Raw genomic sequence first — 20,844 nt, forward strand, 5'->3', positions numbered from 1 at the left:
ACTGACTGAATTTTGACATAATATGATTTTTGCAGTCAAAAATCTATTTATATCATAAAGGAATATGCATTAATACGTGAACATTTTCTGTATCTCCAATAACTTTTTTCAGTTGTTTGATAGTTTCTTTTCAGTTGGATGTACTTTTCAAAGAAACTAATTGGTAACATATCCTTTACCAAGCTTTGAAATGATCATCAAATGCAAGAACATGAATATGAGTCATAAAATATTAGTTTTATATTATTGAATGCACTCTAATTATCTCTGTGTTCGCTTCTTTGCTGGAAGCATGTTTTTCTCCTTTCACAGTCATTAATTTTCACAAGTATGAATTTAAACCATCTGAAAATTATTTTCTTTTGGTATTCCACGCTTCCCACCAGTAGGGTAAGTCCAATTCAGTGATGTTGGAGAAAAAAATAGATTAATTAGTTTTTGGATAAATACGGTAACATTATATTTAATTTTCAAAGCAATAAATAAGACAGATATCTGTAGTGACAATGAAAACATATTCTATCTATAGTACTATTTTTCTTTCTGTGAGTACTTATTTAAGGCCTGTAGATATCATCACACCAAAATAAATATGCACTGGCTAATTTCTATCATGGAAAGCAAAATATGAACTATAGCTTCTCTTGTAAGCAAGAGTGTACAAATTTGTGGGACACTCATAGCATAGAATATTTATATCTTCATAACTAAAATTTATTGTTCCATTTTGTAAAAGAATGTGAACTTGAGGCTCCAGTTCTACCAAATAATATGTATCCATATTAGTTCCTAAGAAGAACATAACTCATTAAAATAAAAGATTTAAGTGAAAGAATATTAAAAATAAAAATGTTCAGGAGTTTAGATACGTTGTATCACGTTGGGATGAATGATACTACAAAACTAGTTTCCACTTTGATCCACTGATTCTATCAAGTAGCAAGCACTTGTTTCCAGAAATTGATATATATATATATATATATATATATATATATATATATATATATATATTTTTAATTTCAGAGTCCCAAACTATCATGAACAATAAATATAAGCAGTGCTTTGTTCCTGGTACTGTATTAGGAAGGAATCTTTTTTTTTCTTCAATTCTTCAACGTTTGTATTCATTTTTTTGAGAGACAGAGAGAGACAGGGTATGAGTGGAGTAGGGGCACAGAGAGGGAGACACAGAACCGGAAGCAGGCTCCAGGCTCTGAGCTGTCAGCGCAGAGCCTGATGCGGGGCTTGAACTCATGAACCATGAAATCAAGACCTGAGCTGAAATGGAATGCTCAACCAAATGAGCCACCCAGCTGCCCCAAGAGAGAATCTTAAATAGGGGTGCCTGAGTCAGTCCTGGAAATGAAACATATACCTCAATAATAATGTAAATATTGAACTTATGATTAGATAAGTGTCCCTTATATACTGGGGGTCCCTGGTGCCTCATCACAGGGATAAGAACCCCTTCCTATCTTCTCACAGGGAAAGATTCCCTGGTGTAGCAAGTGAGTACAGGCTTGGAAATCAAAGGGTCTGACAGTAAACCCTTGTTAACACTAATTCAAGGACAAGACTTGGGAAAGTGTCATAATCTGATTCAGTCTCTCTCTTTGTCTCTCTCTCTCTTTTCTTCCCAGTGACATAGGAGAAAATACCATCTACCCACCTGGTTGCTAGGATTGTTAAACAATGTAATGTATCCGCAAATAAACATGTTATTTTTTTCATCTTAACTAAAACCTTTCTCTACTCCATTTTCATGTCTACAACTTTCTTCTTTCTCTGTTCCCCTTTAGAGCAATGCCCTTTGAAAGAGATTGCTATAGTTAGAATACTCTATTACTCTCCTTTAAAAAAAAAAAAACAAAAAAACTCACTGCACTAAACCTTGGACCCCTCCACAGAAACCACTCTTGTCATATCTGCAGTGATATCCACATTGCTAAATCCAAAAGTCAATGCTCAATCTTGCCACAGTTGATTTCTTTTTCTCATGGAAATGCTTTTATTTATGTAGCTGTCATGACACCAAGTTCTCATGACTTGTTTCTATTGTTACAGGCTGCTTCTTAGTATCTTGTGATGTTCCTTCTCATCTCCCCAATTTCTTAATTTTAGAGTGCCTCCAAGCTCACCTTTTGGCACTCTTGCTCCATCCACCTAAGCTCTTCATGACCACACCTAATGACATGGTTTTAAATAGTTTATATGCTGATGATTGCCAAGTGCTTCCTTTCTAGTCTGTACTCCTTCCTGAACTCTGTGGACTTATATATTCAACTGCCCTCTGGACATCTCTAGTTGGGTATTTAATATAAATTTTAAAATCAACTAGGCCAAAATGGCCCCCATGATGCTTCATTTATCCAGAGTATTCCCCATCTCAATTCATGACCACAGCATCCATCCAGCCCTTTACACCCCAAACCTTGAAGTCATCATTGATACTTCTAATGAATTGGAAATCCTTTCAGTTCCCACTTTAAAAATGGTCGGGGCACCTGGGTGGCTCTGTTGGTTAAGCATCCAACTTTGGGTCAGGTCAAGATCTCACTGCTCTGTGAGTTTGAGCCCCACGTCAGGCTCTGTGCTGACAGCTCAGAGTCTGGAGCCTCCTTTGGATTCTGTGTCTTCCTCTCTCTCAACCCTTCCCCCACTCACACTCTGTCTCTCTCCCTCTCTCAAAAATAATAAAACAAACATTTTTTAAAAATATACAAAATAGACATATCCTCACTTCTGCTGCTATCACTCTAGTCCAAGCCACCATTTTTCTCTCCTGGATTATTGCTATATCCTCCTGAGTGGTCTCTGTTCCTACTCATGCCCTCCTATGTTTCCTTCAATCCGGAAATACAGTCATATTTTTGAAACTATATAAGTCACATCATGTTTTTGATCTGCTGTGATCCCTTCCATGACTCCCCTATCACTCAAAGTAAAAAGCAAAATTCTTAAAATGATCCTCAAATCCCACCTAAATCTAGTCTGACAGTAATTTTTAAACCTTCTTTGAAAATATTCATCCCTTTCCTTATTTATCTCCAGCTACTGGCTTCTTTGCAGTTTAGAGAATATCTTTAGCATGTTGCTACATAAGACCTCTGTAATCTTGGTTTCATTTCCTAGAATAATTTTTCTTTAGGTATCAGCATAGCTTGCTCCTTTTTCTCCTTTACATCTTTGTTCCCTGACCTCATTCTTTAAAATGCAAATCTCAGCACTTCTTATCTCTTTCCTCTACTTGATTTATTTTGGTTGCATTCATCACCATGTTATACACTGCATCATTACTTCCCCAAGGAGAATGAGAATATGAGCTCCATCAGGATAAGGATCCTGGTCTGTTGTGTTCACTGCTATATCCCCAGAACAATGTCTGTTGTATAAGGGATCAATAAATGTTTATTCATGGAATGAATTAATGAATAAGAAAGCACTTTGTGAAATATAAAGCACAATAAAAACAAAGCTTATCATATTTTTCCTAGTATTACAGGAAACACCATTAAAATGACTAAGCATCCATCTGAGTTGAACAATCAGCTCTGGAACTTATAAACATTGCTTTGGAGAGTACACAGGTATCAGAGACATAACTACCCTATCTGCTACATACACATTCAATTGTTATATACAATATGCATATTATTTATCTTATGTACTATGTTTACACTCAGTTGTTAACAGTCTGCCCTGCTTTTAGGTTATAAGCATTTTGAGAGTGAAGACCATAAAAAATAGGCCAGGTCAATGTCATATGACAATGCGGGTAGGTGTTTATTTGTCTCTTGTGTCCCACTGAGTAGAAATATATTAACAGAAAACATTATGAACTGAAAACAATAATTAGAAGAATTAAATTAAAGCTTACAGCAGCCTTAGATGAAGATACAGGTGAGTTTCCTGCAAAGCCTATGTTATGCTGCTTACTTTATGAAAATGAAAACTAACCATCCTTGACAAGAAACAGCACTGGTAATGACAGAGACTTTGTGTAGTGATAGTACTCTGAGTGATAATGGCAGTACCCAGCAGCCAAATCCATATTTGTATTGACTGATTCTTATCCACTGTTACATGACTCTACGCTTTTTTCAGGCATTATGTACTGAATCTTAAATACCTTGGATGAGTCAAGAGGTAAGTTTTGAGCAACAGGCTTCCTCTTATATCCTATATTTACATTGGAAAGCTAGAACAGAAAACTTTCTTGGCCGAAGATGAGCTATCACACAATATTCTGAAATACAGGGTGATAAAATAACTGTTTTAAGAATGTGGCAAGAAAAATAGATGCACACTATTTTTTTCTGTACCATTGTAATGACAGCAACCTTAACAGTGACTTTGTATTGGATGCCTTTCATAAACCACTTAGGCTGTACATGAGAAAAAAGAAGGGGGGCAGAAATTAAACATGGTGACATCCCCTCTCTCCATCTCAACATTGGTGTCTCAGTTCTGGACTCATATTTCCAAGGGTAGTGTCACTGTCTCCTCATTGTTTTCCCTGATTCTGGGTGCAATCAATTCTTCCCATCCTCCATGATGCCATGACAGATATTTTCCTAAAACATGAAACTGGGTTCGTTTTCCTCTGCTTTAAGTCTTTAAACATCTCTACATATACAGCAGCATTTATTGAAAGGGTCATATGGTTCTTATCCTTTGTTTTATTGTTGTGTTGTATCACATTGATTGATCTGCAAATATTGAACCACCCTTGCAGTCCAGGAGTAAATCCTACTCGATCGTGGTGAATGATTCTTTTAATAGACTGCTGGATTCGATTAGCTAGTATTTTATTGAGAAGTTTTACATCCATGTTCATCAGGGGTATTGACCTGTAGTTCTCTTTTTTAGTGGAGTCTTTGGTATTGGTGTCAGGTGATGCTGGCCTTGTAGAATGAACTTGGAAGTTTTCCTTTGATTTCTGTTTTTTTGGAACAGTTTGACAAGAATAGGTATTAACTCTTCTTTAAATGTTTGGTAGAATTTTCCTGTGAAGTCATCTGATTTTGGTCTTTTGTTTGCTAGGAGTTTCTTGATTACTGATTCATTTTCCCCACTGGTTATCAGTCTATTCAAGTTCTCTATTTCTTCTTGTTTCAGTTTTGGTAGTTTATATGTTTCTAGGAATCTACACATTTCTTGTAGGTTGACCAATTTGTTGGCATATAGTTTTTCATGATATTTTCTTGTAATTATTTGTCTCTTTCTGCTGTTGATTCATATATGGTCAGTATAAGGCTTCTAGAAGCCTACCTCTCCATCTGAAGGTATGGATATGGTCAGTATAAGGCTTCTAGAAGCTTACCTCTCCATCTGAAGGTAAGGAGGAGGAGGACCTTATTTACCTAGATGCTAGGAAGATATTTTATATGCCTGTTTACTCTTCACAAAATCCCTATAAATTATTCATCTCTTTTTCTAACAAATGAGGCTCAGATAAGTTATTTAGTATGTTCAAAATCACTCAGCTACTTAGTGGTGGGTCAGAGCTGTGAGCTTGTTTGACTTCAAAGTTCATGTTCTTCCCTCTATGATCATACCTTACAGCTGAGCCTAGATGAATCTGCTTGGAGGTCCCTAGCTGCTTCTTGAGATTTATATGCCCCTATGACTTAATGCAGTTTGCTCTCACTGTCTGAAGTGCTGTCTCCCCTTGATCACTTGAAAGTCATTATTCATCCCTCAAACAGCTAACACACTGCTTTTTCTCTGAAGCCCTCCCCGCTATCTTTCCTGCCTAGAGGCGTTTAGGTAATAAACTCCCTCTACAGCCTTCAGTGGATCGTATATATAACTCTATTGCAACATCTTAAATTATCACATTAATGATTAAAGTTTGTATATCTGACCCGATTTTTTGAACTATAATTTCACTTAGGGCAAGTATCATGAATTGTTCTTTATACATTTTATGCACTCTATAAAAGTAATTTTAAGTAATCTAAGACATTATAATTAAAGGTTAAGAAACATACTTTAGAAACAGTTACACTTTGTATGTTTTGTGCATTGCACCACCTGCTGTTGAGAGATATTTATCTCTACTTCGTCATGGAAACCCCTCTGTCATTTTTTGTTTGTTTGTTTGTTTGTTTGTTTGTATTTTAACCAACTCACTTGGCATCTCACAATTGAATTCTTTGAGGATCCATTTTCCTGCTGTTCTATGCTAACCAGTATTTCCCTTATATTGTTCCGTGTGGCTACTTTTTGCTTATGGGGCTAATGACAGGCCTGAGATTTGTTGGTCATTCTGTGGTGCTAAGGCTCGCTGTTAAGGCTGGGTTCACAAGAGAATAAGGGATGGTGCTATTTCAGTTAACACAGGAATTTCTATAAAAATGGGGAGAATAAGTAACCATTACTGAAGGTTTCCTGTTGTTCATGTGAATGACATCTTTGAGATGGTCAAAACAGAAATGTTTAATGTCCCTGGTTGGTTATATTCTGTTATCTGTTGCTTGGCTGAAAGGATGATGATTTTAGAAGGAACATCCTGGTTCTGTTTTTTTCTAACCTCTTTGGCCTCTCTTGGTCTAGCTTACCCTAAATCTATATATATCCATTATCTTTTTTTTTTTTTCATAAAAAGGAATCTTTAATTTCCTAATATCTAGGCAAAAGAAATGAACAGATTCTCCTGCCCCTGTGATGTAGAGCAAGAAGGAATAGTGTTATGAGAAAGACCACCCCCTATGAATAGTAAACTTAGATTGTGATCTTTTTTTTTAAGTTTTTAATGTTTATTTACTTTTGGGAGAGAGACAGAGACAGAGACAGAGAGACACAGAGCATGAGCAGGGGAGGGGCAGAAAGAGAAGAAAACACAGAATCCGAAGCAGCTCCAGGCTCTGAGCTGTCAGCCCTGAGCCTGATGTGGGGCTTGAACCCACCACGAACCCGTGAGATCATGACCTGAGCCCAAGTCACATGCTTAAGCCACCGAGGCATCCTGGTGATCTCTCTCTCTCTCTCTCTCTCTCTCTCTCTTTTTTTTTGTACCTCATGTTTAAAAACTCACTCTATAGCTGCTGATAAAAGGATAACATATTTAACGCAAAAATGAAATTTACATTCTAATTTCTGCTATATAAAAGGAAAAGAAACTATTTAAGGATCATATAGACATATTTGTAGTTTGGAGTATAATGCATGCATCTAAGAAATAATCTATAATAGTGTATGAGTACTTGCTATAAGCCTGACATTATGGCAGGTATTTTAATTACTAAAATAAATATGATTAATTTCTTCCCTCAACAATCTGGGTTGTGGCTGATGAAACAGACATATACATAGATAATTATAACACAGTGTAGAGAGAATTGAAGAACACTATCATGTTGTAATGCAGATCAACACTCCCAGAATAATTTAAAAAACAACTAACCCAGGGGCACCTGAGTGGCTCCGTGGGTTAAGCACCTGACTTTAGCTCAGGTCATGATTCATGGTCCATGAGTTCAAGCCCCGCATCAGGCTTTGTGCTGACAGCTCAGAGGCTGAACCCTGCTTTGGATTTTGTGTCTCCCTCGTTCTCTGTCTTCTCTCTCTCTCAAAAATAAATAAACTTTAAAAAATTTAAAAAAAACCCAACTAACTCTATTATACTCCAACTTTAAACCCTTGCATATTTTTCTATTGTATAATGGATAAAAGTCATCATTATGAGATCTTCTGGGATATAGTTCCTGAATAATTTTCTAAAATTTTTCTTTTTAAAAAGTTTTTATTTACATGCCAGTTAGTTAACATATACATAGTTTCAGATGTCCAATAGAGTGATTCAACACTTCCATACATCACCCAGTGCTCATCACAAGTGCCCTCAATACCCATCATCTATTTAACCTATCCCCCAAACACCTCTTTCTGGTAACCATTAGTTTGTTCTCTATAGTTAAGAGTCTTTTGCTTGGTTTGCCTTTCTCTCTCATTTTTTTCCCTTTGCTTGTTTCTTAAATTACACATGAGTGAAATTGTATGGTATTTGTTTTAGTGATTGACTTATTTCGCTTAGTGTAATACTCTCTAGCTCCATCCACATCATTGCAAATGGCAAGGTTTACCCTTCTTTATGGTTGAATAATATTCCATTATAGAAATATTCTATTATATATAATATATAAGTTATAAAATATTCTATTATGTAAATATTCTTTATCCATTTATCAATTGATAGACATTTAAGCTGCTTTAATGTCTAAGTTATTGCAAGTGATGCCGCAGTAAACATCAGGGTGCATGCATCTTTTTAAATTGCTGCTTTTATACTCTTTGGGTAAATACTTATAGTGCCATTGCTAGACTGCAGTGTAGTTCTAGTGTTAAATTTTTGAGGAAATTTCATAATGTTTTCCACAGGGGCTGCACGAGTTTGCATTCCCACCAACATTGCAAGAGGGTTCCCCTTTTTTCCAAGTCCTTGCCAACCCCTGTTGTTTCTTGCGTTGTTGATTTTAGCCATTCTGACAAGTGTGAGGTGATATCTTATTGTAGTTTTATTTGCATTTCCCTCTTGTTCAGTGATGTTGAGCACCTTTTCATGTGTCTGTTGGTCATCTGTATGTCTTTTTTGGAAAAAAATCTGTCTTCTACCCATTTTTAATTAGATTATTTGCTTTGGCATGTTGAGTTGTATAAGTTCTTTATATATTTTGGATACTAACCCTTTATCAGGCGTATTATTGCAAATATCTTCTTCTATTCTGTAGGTTGCCTTTTACTTTTGTTGATGATTTTTTTTTTTTTTTTTGCTGTGCAGAAGCTTTTTATTGTTGTGTAGTCTTAATACTTTATTTTTGCTTTTGTTTCCGTTGCCTCAGGAGACCTATCTAGGAAAAGTTGCTATAGCCAATGTCAGAAAAATTATGGCCTGTGCTTTCTTCAAGGACTTGTATTAATTTCGTTCCCTTACATAGGCCTTTAATCATTTTGAGTTTATTTTTATGTATGGTGAAATAGAGCCATCCATCTTAATTCTTCTCCATGTTGTTGTGCAGTTTTCCGAACACCGTTTGTTGAAGAGAGAGTCTTTTTCCCATTGGATATCCTTTCCTGCTCTGGAAAGACTAATTGACCATATAATTGCGGGTTCATTTTTCAGTTTTATATTCTGTTCCATGGATCTATGTGTCTACTTTTGTGCCAGTACTATACTGTTTTGACTGCTACAGTTTTGTAATATAACTTGAAATCGGTGATTTTGATGCCTCCGGCTTTGCTTTTCCTTTTCATGATTGCTTTGGCTATTTGAGGTCTTGTGTGGTTCTATACAAATTTTAGGATTGTTTGTTCTATGAAAACTGCTGTTGGTATTTTGATAGGGATTGCATTAAATGTGTATATTGCTTTGGGTGGTATTGGCATTTTAATAATATTTGTTCTTCCAATCCATGAGCATGGAATGTCTTTCCACTTTTTTGTGTCATCTTCAATTTCTTTTATTAGTGTTTTATAGTTTTCAGAGTACAGGTCTTTTACCTCTTTGGTTAAGTTTATTCCAATGTATCTTATTGTTTTGGTGCAATTACAAATGGGATTGATTCTTTAGTCTCTCTCTTTCTGCTGTTTCGTTATTGGTGTGTAGAAATGCAACAGATTTGTATACGCTGACTTTGTATACTACGGCTTCACTGAGTTCCTTGATCAGTTCTAGCAGTGTTTTGGTGGAGTCTTTCAGGTTTTCTACATAGTGTATCATGTCATTTGCAAATAGCGAAAGTTAGGGGCACTTTGGTGACTCGGTTAAGTATCTGACTCTTGGTTTTGGCTTAGGTCATGATCTCACAGTTCGTGCATTGGAGCCCTGTGTTGGGCTCTGCACTGACAGCCCAGAGCCTTCTTAGGATTTCTCTCTCCCTCACTCTCTGTCCCTCCCCACCTTGCTCTCTCTCTCTCTCTCTCTCTCAAAAAAAAATAAGTAAATAAACGTAAAAATTAAATTTAATTCCTCAACCAACTAGCCAACTTCTATGTTCTTGCTATCTATATGTGACTAGTGGGTAAAGTACTAAAAAATGCAAAACATTTCTGTCATTGGAGAAATTTCTTTTGGGCAGTGCTGACATATAGCACACAATCAGTATTGCTCTTAAATGCTGATACTTCCCAAAACTTTTAGAAACCTTCAGATGTTTTAAAAGTATGCAACATTAGAGTTTTAAGAATTGTTATAACAGAACTTTGTATAGAAAGGAAGCTCAGCATGTGGTGAAGTAACCATATATTTGTGGTTACCTTCTCTTTTCATTGCTGAAAGCCATGTTTTAATAACACAGACCTGCTATCTAGTCATATATATGCCTATTGATGTGCATACTGCTTTGATTGGCAAAATGAGACCTGATGCCCAAGGAGTATGTTAGTTGATATTAATCATTTATAACCATTTATTGTTTAAGAGATACTTGGCTGTATAAAATTTAATGTGTTTTAAACATAAATTTAATGTTAGGGTAACAGGTTACTGACATACATAACAAGTTTCATATTCATTCTGCTAAATGGATTAAAATGAATATTTAACCCATCAGAATAATCTGTAAACAAAGTGTGTTTAAGATACCAAGATAATTGCGATTGTAAGTAGAGAAAAGAGATAAACTATTAAACCTTAAGCGAATCTTGAAAAACCATTTATATACTTTGAGGCAGGTATTCACTAAGCAAGTATTTTTATTTCATGATGTACTTAAAGCTAATACCATGTCTAAGTGTGGGCGTGCGTCTATAAAAATAAAAACAGGGGATGCCTGGGTGGCTCAGTCAGTAAGCAACCAACCTTGATTTGAGCTCAGGTCACGATCTCATGGGTTCGTGGGTTCAGGCCTACATTGGGCTCTGCACTGACTGCAGAGCCTGCCTGGGATTCTGTCTCCCTCTCTCTCTGCCTCTCCCCCACTCAATCTCTATCTCTCTCTCAAAATAAACAAATATTTATTTACTTTTTAATTTAAAAAAAAAATTTTTAACGTTTGTTTATTTTTGAGACAGAGAGAGACAGAGCATGAACGGGGGAGGGTCAGAGAGAGGGAGACACAGAATCTGAAACAGGCTCCAGGCTCTGAGCTGTCAGCACAGAGCCTGACGCGGGGCTCGAACTCACGGACCGCGAGATCATGACACGAGCCGAATTTGACCGCTTAACCTACTGAGCCACCCAGGCGCCCCTAATTTTAATTTTTTTTAATGTTTATTTTTGAGAGAGAGAGAGAGAGAGAGAATGTGAACAGAAGAGGGGCAGAAAGAGAGGAGACACAGAATCCCAAGCAGGCTCCAGGCTCTTGAGCTGTCAGCACATAGCCTGATATGGGGCTCGAACCCATAAACACAAGATCATGACCTGAGTGGAAGTTGGACGCTTAACCGACTGAGCCACCCAGGTGCCCCAAAATGAATATTTAAAAAACAAAGAAACAAAAAGCAGGGAAAGGAGGTAAATTTTGATAAAAATGACTCAAATTTTGGATCATAGCAAATGTCTGAACATCCCCAAGGGGTTCTTATTTACCAAGAAAATAAGATTTGAAAATATGTTAGTAAATTGTTCGCATTCAGACCATTAGGTGTTTGAAACACTCATTCTTCTTTGTAAGGTGTTGTTATAGATCAAGTTAAAGCAATATTTGTCCTAAGTTATTTATATGAATATCATTTGAAGGATCCCTAGTAGAAAAGTGATGACAGAGTTGAGTGTCCTTTTGTTATGAAACAAAGAAGGTAAAACAAAATAGAGTACTTTGAAGCATTGAAACTTAATTTTAAGAATATAGTCCTTCTTGCTCTGGTAGTTTTTAAATCTGAAGTAGCTGTTAATAAGGTCATCCTAAACCTGATACAAACTTTAATGTTGAATGTAGCACTTATAATTTGCTTGTACTCTTATTACACATTAAAAAAACCAAAAGGGTACACTTGTATATATTTTAAACATCCAGGTTGACTATCTAGAATTTTTAAGTGACTTTTATTTTGTTTTTATTCAAAGAGAATGTATTCTATGGTAACATTTAAAGAAAATCATGATGGGTATTTATTGAGCCATTGTATAATTTTTATTCTATTTTTAAAGCATTCATAATAATCTAGTCTCCTGTACCTATTCCCTGTCTCTGAATTAGGAGCAATAGTGAACCTATTTTTTTCCTTACTCTGTTTTTCTTCTTTTTTTTTTACATGAAGCTTAATGAACACCTACTCTGTGCCATAAATGTGGTAGATGTAGGGTCATTGGAAGTAAATCAAATGGAGATATTCTTTACCTTGTTAGAATTTATAGCATGTAAGCTACAAATTAAAACTGTATGATGTGGTACAGATGTAATTCTCACTTCATATTATAATATAGAGGCAAATTAAGATCATAACTAATATAAGTTACAACTGCCAGAGTAATCCACTAATACTCTCTAACTTGGATTCTCCACTATATCATTTAGTTTGCTATTATCTGCGACTAAGAAAACAACAGCAAGCCAACTTGCTTTAAAAAATACAGGGTAAAATTACCTGCGTAATAAAAAGTTCAAAGGATGGGTGTGGTTCCATCAAGACTGTTACCTCTGCTTCACCCCTGCTGGCGTCCTTCATGCTCCTGGCCTCAGAGCTGCACGTCACACAACCAGAGAAGAGAGAAACTGTCTCAGAAACCCTGATCAGTCTTTATAATTCTCAGCAATCTAAATTGGATCAAATATGCACCAGTTATGGTGTCAATCCCAACAAAATTCAGGGCACAACAGCAAAGCAGGGAGTTTGACAAGGGTACTCTGTTAACTAGAAGTTAACAAGGGTACTCTGGCAGAACAAAGAGGCAATGGAAGGTGGGGGAGAAAATGAGACCCATTCTTTTAGGCATATCTTGTGCTACGCTGAACGTCAAATAATACAGGCTATACTATCTCTAAAGGTGGAGAAATAAAGGGCAGTACTTTTATAAAAGTCTTGGTTTTATGGTCCTTCTTTTATAGGGAAAAAAAAGTGTTTATAAAATGTTCTATTACCTTCTATCCAGAAAATCGTTCACCCTTTTTTCAACTTACTTATTTTTCCTCCTTACTTCCCAGGTGAGCATTGAATGTAGAGAAATTCTGGTATGGAGCTGTTAAAATATTAACCCAAATCCAAAACCAGCTGATCCTAGTGCCTTTAATGATTGCATATGTTGTGATATATGGTTCAACATGCCACTCCCATATCTCTATGCAGACCCAAAATGAAGATATACAGACAGTGCCTCACGTATGGTAAGTAAACAATTTACACTGGCTGCTTTTGATACTGCTGTTGTTGCCCTTGTTTGGTCATTTAGTGACTGCTTGACTTTGACTAACATACTTAATAACTATGTGGCTCAGTTCCTTCACCTCAAAAATTAGACGTTTGAGGCCCTGTTATGTAATTCAAAAATATCGCAATGGGCATAAATTGGGATAATGTATATAAATTACATGGATAAATAATACACAAATACGATGTAGTCATATTATCTATTGATTAACAGACCTATACAATTAACACACATTAGTAAACATGTTTTGGATATATCAAAGATTATATATTAGAAAGTAGCATAAGTAGTTAAAAAATAATTGCCTCAAATATCACTCTGATGAGGGAATGATCTATTCCCTTCAATCAGACTCAAAAAGTATTCACGTGGTAGCTCTAGATGGTTAAGGTTGGGTGAAATTCAGTATATTTCCAATGTAAAATATTCCAGTCAGGGAGCACAAAAGCACTTTTTATTACACATCAGCAAGAGCAGTAGGAGGTCAGTGCTCAGTGACGGACTGGGGTAGGGAGAATTATTCTAGCTGACAATTTGTTCCTAGGTCAGATGCCATATGGGCCTACTGACATTTGAAAATGTAGCTGTTTTTTTCCCCCCCCACATAGCTTTTTCTTTTTTGGCATTGAAGTGTTATATTCATTTCCCTAAAGAAGCAACAAGGAAATGAACTGTAACAGATACTGTTTATTTCTGGAATGAACCCCCTCAAGTCCTAAAGAATGGCCTGGGATTAGAGGAATCACTGATATTCTTAAGAGATCTCATCTCTCTGCTGAGGGAAGGAGCAGACATCATGATGGCTGTTGTAAATAACAATTATGATTTTAATATCAAACTGCTTTGTTGAAGTGGTTTGAGTTCTTTGCAGAGATAACACACAAATTTTGACTAAATAAATCCATAGAGATAAATGTAGTTCTAAAAAATATTAAATGAAAGACCTGAGAAAAGGCTAATTTCATGTTCCTCAGATGACAGCCTTAGATCAGATGGTTAATGTGTTTAATTGATCTTTGATGAGAACCCTGAGGCATAAATCCAATTAAGACTTACATGGATATATGCACAAAAGTCAAATAAATCTACTGTATATTTTATCAACATGAGGAACTCTTCTGGAATTTTAAAATCGGAATGTAGAGACTTGAATATCTTTAGGTTACCTAATTATGAATTGATTAAAATAATTTTATAATAATGCCACTGCTTGTCACATATACAGAATGCTAGTCTATCTGGTTATAAAAGGTACAGTTATAATTAAAAGTATTCTACAAAAATTCATCAGGAAGGTGATACATCCAAATTGGTCCCCTTTTTCTTCATATTTTTTTCATGACAATTGAATTACTTTCCTTTATTTTCCCTCACGTATGAATATAATACCATTAATTTATTGTTAAGGAAGTGATGTCTTTAACAGAGAGAGATGAAGGGATTTAAGATTCAAAGTTGAAATACTGGACCTAATTCAATCATCTAGTAAATACCATACCAGGACCAGGTATTCAAGCCCTCCGTTTTCTCTTCTACTACATGTTACCATGCATAGAATGAGCCTAGAAATAATTTAAATCAGCTTTCTACTCAATATATGAATCCAGATTACAGTAGCTTAAAAAAAAAAAAAGACCATTTCTTCTCTGATTAAATAGAAATTAGCACACTGTCACCCATTTCATTTTTAGATAGTTCTAAATTGTTAAGTTCTTTCTAATATTAAGTTGACAGTTGCCTTTGGATAACTTTCATTCATTGCTTCTGCATTTATGATCAAGTACAGAAAAGAACACATCTTTCTTTCAAAAGATAAGTCAGCTCTTATAACACCTCCACCCCCCTCAACCTGATGTCTTCTTTTTCAAGTCAAAACAGTTCCATCAATCACTCTTTATGCATTGAATGCAGTGGGTCCTCAAAGCTCACCTGTTGAAATGAATTTAAATGAATGGAATCATTTATAAAGTTGTCACCCTGATTTCTTAAGTGGAATTCTTTAATTACCCACCTGAGATTTTGCACCTGGTGCAACAGCAAACAAAAACGAAACAAAACAAAAAAATCTCCCCTCCCCCATACATACACAGAAACATAAATCTAATACAGTTTGACTATAGTTTATCCTAAAATAATGAGTTTCTAAATGACCTTGGTTCTTGGTTTATTACTAAGGTGTATAAATGTTGTTCTTGCCTGATATCTTTGTGACCATGAATGTACATTAGCCAGATGACTTCTATTTATAGAGATGGTGTTTTGACATGACACAGAAAGGATCCAGCTATGAAGTGAACCCAGGATCATGTCTCCCTTCAATTCACCAGCTATATTACGTTTGATACCTTTTAATATTCACTACATAAAAATGCCCTACAGTTAAAGACCATTGTAAGAGGCATATCCCACAAGGGTTTCCTGGTCTCTATTTTGCTTCTGGAAACCCAGGTTCTTATCTGACACGAACTAATAATAGAACCTAGCCAGCTTGCTTGCTTCCAGTTTAATCCCCAATTTATCCTTCATATTGAAAATAGAGTTATCTTTAGAATATGTACACCTTCTTATATTTTTGTGGTAAATAGAACTTGTGTTAGGCTTACTTAAAAATAAATTGGTGAGTTTACCGAGGGCATCCACCAGGCCAAAGACTAGAGGGATCGTATAGCTAATGGAAAGTTGTTAAAAGTTTCAGAGCAGGAACAAAAAACACAAAAATTTTGACCTCAGGAGATAATTCCAGTAGTGCCTGACAGAAAAAAAATTTACTAAAGGTAAACTGGAAGTCAATGAAATAGAAAATTTTCACTTTGTTCTTTCTATTTCTGTAGACTGGAGCAAATAATATGAAAAAGTTAATCCTCTATTTGTTAGCCTATGAAAGAGGAGTGATTCCACTATATTACAAAATAAAAAATATATGAATTCATGTGCTATTTCAAAAAATGTGTTATGCCTTCAAAGAAAATATACAGTAAAAAAATTATGATGAAAATATAACAAAATACTAATTCTTAATATCATATAAAGATAACACAGGTGGTAATTTCAACACCATGCCTTCTCAAATACTCTTTAGAACTAAAAATAATGAAAATGTAAGAATGATGTCCATATTAGTACATTGATTAAGGCATGTGATGTTTAACATGCATAACCCATAATAGGCAGTGATAGGCAGTTGGGAAGTTATAGGGTCTGTGCATGAATGTAATAGAAAATAACCAAGATAATGAAACATCAGCTATACAGCTTTTATAATTGCTATTCATTTATTAATCCCGTCAGTTTAATTTAAAGCAACACACAACACTATAAGAAAACCAATTCATAGTTACCATGGTAAATTCAAACACAGAGAGAAAGCCAGCTGTGAATCACTATTCCAAACATTCAGTTATTAACTCAATCGGCTTCAGTTAAAGGACCAACTACTGTATTACACAGACAATTAATAATTACAGTGAAATAGCTAAGTGTTTTGCACACTTTTTCATTATTATGTGTCAGGAAATACTTTGATAGTATTATCCACATAACATCACCCACCACAGGGTCACCAGAACTGCAAATAATTTCTTATTGCTAGAATAATGAAATATATGAATTTATAATATAAATAAAAGTAAGAATTACAAACTATTAACCTATTATATCATTAAATATATTTTCTATATAGGGATACAGCAACTGACAAAAATAATGTCTATTCTCTTACCTCTCTTAGTCACAGTGAATACTATTACATATAAACGAACCCATTATTGAAGGTGAAAAACAGCAGTAATTCAAATTTTATGACTAGATTAAGGAAGAAAAACATAAACTTGTATTAATCAGTATAAATTCATTGTTTTTCTTTACTTAAAGGTGCCAATATCAACATGACCCAGAGTTATCTGCACACTCCATGCAGTGGATGCATACATATGTGCGTGTGTGTGTGTGTGTGTGTGTGTGTATGTTGTCTATAAACTCAGGGAGCAGAAGAGATGAGGCAGATATTGAACATCATTAGAAGATAAACACCTTGAAGACAGGTGTTTCTGTCCATTTTTATCACTGTTTTATCCCCAGTGAGACACAAAGTAGATTCATGTAAGATAGATCTGTTTAACAAATGAAAAGAAAATGGTACCCAATCAAAAAAGTATATTCCTGGAGTAGGAGTACTGCTTCCATTTGGGGTTTGGACTTCATCAGTGAAAATAATTTTATTTTATTTATTAAATTTTTAAAAAATATTTATTTTTGAGAGAGAGACAGACAGAGCCTAAGTGGGAGAGGGGCAGAAAGAGCAGAGACACAGAACCTGAAGCAGGTTCAAGATGAATTAGATCTCATGATCCAGTTGGAGTACGTAGACTATTAGCTGCCTTGGGGGGCACACTAGGATCCTGGTCTGAGAGAGTTGTGACGTAAGAACATGGGTCTAAAAGGGATGGTGAAGCCTGCAAAACTTGAGACTGTAAAGCTAGCCACGCATAGATCATTTTAAAAACCTGTTTTATTTAAACACTTTTAACAGTCTATGGGGGGGGCAGAAACAGTATGAGAATTGATTTGATGAATGAAAAGTTTGCTTTGGTGACACTGTGGATAACAAGAGAAAAGAGACTGAGGCGATCTGAAAAATTAGAAACAAATATTTTCAGAAGCATAGGTAAGCGTTTTTGATAGATAAGCCAAAAAATGTTGAAAGCTTGACTTCAGTAGAAGAAGTGGAAATTCAGGAAAGATGATAACCAAGAGAGTTAATAAGCAGATATAATCAATAGTACTTGGTCATCATTGGAGGTTGGTGACAAGGAAGAGTCTGGAAGGAATAATAGTATTCACAGAATCGGGGTGAACAATAGGGGCGGTAACAGAAGAGATTAAGTTTCAGAGAAAAAAATGATATTCACTTTTGGACACTAGATATAAGTTGCTAAATTGCAAGTAAAAATTTCCATAAATCAGGTAAATGTATAGCTTTGGAACTAAAAAAAAAAGTCTAGGCTAGAGATAACATTTGAAAATGATCACCATAAATAATAACCAAAGCTATGGGAGAGATGAAGCTATACTGGAAGAGAGATGGGATGTAGAAAAATTGTTAAGAGATATCTGTTCGCAAAGTGGCATGCAATTGACTTGTCCCTTCCTTCAGATTCCCTTCTTACTGTAGGATATCCTGAACAACAGGATCCTTACTACAGGAGGATATCCTTCCCTCACTATGGATTCAAATTGGAAATGGATTTGAAAAGTCAAAATGTTTGAAATGATCACTGAATTCATTTTTTTAAATATTTGTTTAATATGAGATTCTCCATTCTCCACACAGAGTATATGAGTTAAACAGTTATAACTACAATAAAGAGAAAGTCAAAACCAAAGTAGTTTAAACAATAAAGAAATGTATCAATTCACATCACCAAAAGACTAGTTGTAGAAAAGGCTTTCTGATGCTGTGACTAGTGTTGTCATCAAGGACAAGGTGTTGTCCATTAATAGGCTTTGTTTGACCCTGGCTTCATCCTGACACTGGCTTCCCAAATGGCTCCTCATGGTGGAAGGTGGCTGCCAGTAGCAAACAAGATATCTGCTTCCAGGCTCTCATGAGAGGGGTAAAAAGAGAAGCTTTCTCTACCTCTTTCTTATGAGTGAGTGGGTCTGTATCTCTCTCAGAAGCCTCCAACTAACCTCTGAGGAGAGGTTACTATCATTGGCCAGCATTATACTACTTGATGGAAATTACTGCTGCACAGATCAGAACCACTGCTAGAGGTGAGGCATGAAGTCCAGTTCCCTTGGCCATATGGATATTGTGCTCATTGCATACAAAACTGAAGATCTGTTAGGAAAAGTACAAAGCAGGGTGGTTGTTTAGGGGGTCAGTATCAGTAATGCCTGCTGCAAGGTGCTTCAGTTCTACACTATAAATATTCATAATATTAACAGTTTCAGAGAAATATATCAAGAAAAGTATGAGGCACTTTATATGAATGATCACATTTAATTGTCACAACACGGTTCCAGTGACATTTTACAATTGAAGAAATGGAAGTTCTTAGACATTATATAATTTACTTGTAGTCTAACAAAAGCAGGTCTTGATTCCAGCTGTCTGTCTCCCAAGATATTTGTCGTGACATTTCACTCAGTCTCAAGGAAAATTCTTTGTCTTTCTGCCTCATTTCCCTTTTGTTGATAAAGATATTGTTTCTTTCCAAACGATTGACCAAGTGCCGCTTCGTGATCTCAGATCTTTAGGTGTCTGAAGAGTGTCGCTCGTATAAGAAAACTCTTCTTATTGTGACCTCCCTATCCTTGAGTTCCAGGAAAGAACCATAAAGTCACATACTCAAAAACAATGTAGATTCCTAGAGTCTCTTGTACACAACAGGATATATGCACCAGTTATGCTGAGAAGCAGGAATGGGGATAATTCTCTCACAGTTCCTGCTTTATAGAGGTGCTCAGAAAGAGGGACAAGGCTGAAGCTTTCTGCTGGCAATCTATTAGTATCACAAATTAGAACCAACAAGGTAAATGAAAATTTTAACTTAGGCTGCCTCATGAAAGCAAGTCTAGGTTAGCAAGGCTGCTTGGGGAGTCCAGCCTTTAAAAGTCATAAGGTAGCCCTCAAGTGTTATTTTTCTTCATTGGCTCTGTATTAGGCAAAGTGAAGAAAATCTCTTTATATCTGGCCTGGAAAATATGAGTATAGAGCTTCTTTTATGAATCATGTCTCTTCATCAAAACTTTTTCATACTAGATCAAAGAGATCTAAGAAATGAACAGATATGCGATCAAAGCCTTTATTTGAAGATGCTTATTATATACTAATTTAATAAATGCTTCATTTCATTCTTTATATTACTTGATCAAAAGTCTATATATCAAAACTATGGGTTAAAAATAATTTTGGTCTTGGTTACAATTTTGATCAGGGTTATTGGGTAATTTAGGAAGTGATGATGGGAAAATTTCAATCATTAAGAATGTATGTGGCTGGGAAGGAAGTAAAATGCAAGGTAAACCAAAGTTAGAGAGGAAGATGATTAACCATTTTCTCTTTGAATAAGCTATTTTAATATAATCTATTTTCTAACAGAAATTATGTTTACTCATTTACCTTAAAATATATTTAGTACATGCAAGGAGCTATCCACAGAAGGAGAAGTGAATCCAGCCATAAAGTGGCTGAGAGTGGAATAGGGAAATAAGATTTGTATTTAAATACTGAAATGCCATATATGTGCCATATAGAAGGTGCCATCCAAAGTGGTAGTATTGACAAGGGAAAAATATTACATGCGATTGAATAATCAGGGAAGATTTGGTGAGCAGGTAGCCCTTGGGCTGAATTTGAGGATTTAGGCTTGCAGATAAGAAAATGACAGATCTTTTCACAGAGAAAGGACAGCACAATAATCAAAATACAAAAGCACGGGTATGAAAAACTCCAGACTGGTAGATCAGTTTGACGAGGGGAGACTCCTGCAGATCAGTGCCTGGGTCTTCATTTCTTCTTGGAGGATGACACT

General features: G+C 35.6%; 1 long non-coding RNA gene across 2 annotated transcripts in view; it reads left to right on the forward strand.

Annotated features, from left to right (window-relative positions):
- The first annotated feature begins 1,202 nt into the window (after positions 1 to 1,202).
- LOC128316441 (uncharacterized) overlaps positions 1,203 to 20,844 on the forward strand; it is a 53,630-nt gene continuing 33,988 nt past the window's right edge. Inside the window, exon 1 of one of the 2 annotated variants that reach the window (XR_008300364.1) lies at positions 1,203 to 13,265. This is a non-coding gene — a long non-coding RNA (uncharacterized LOC128316441). The remainder of the gene's footprint in view (positions 13,266 to 20,844) is intronic. The other variant, XR_008300363.1, reaches the window with a different exon arrangement.

The sequence above is a fragment of the Acinonyx jubatus genome, chromosome B4 (assembly GCF_027475565.1).
Source record: "Acinonyx jubatus isolate Ajub_Pintada_27869175 chromosome B4, VMU_Ajub_asm_v1.0, whole genome shotgun sequence".
Classification (NCBI taxonomy): Eukaryota; Metazoa; Chordata; class Mammalia; order Carnivora; family Felidae; genus Acinonyx; species Acinonyx jubatus.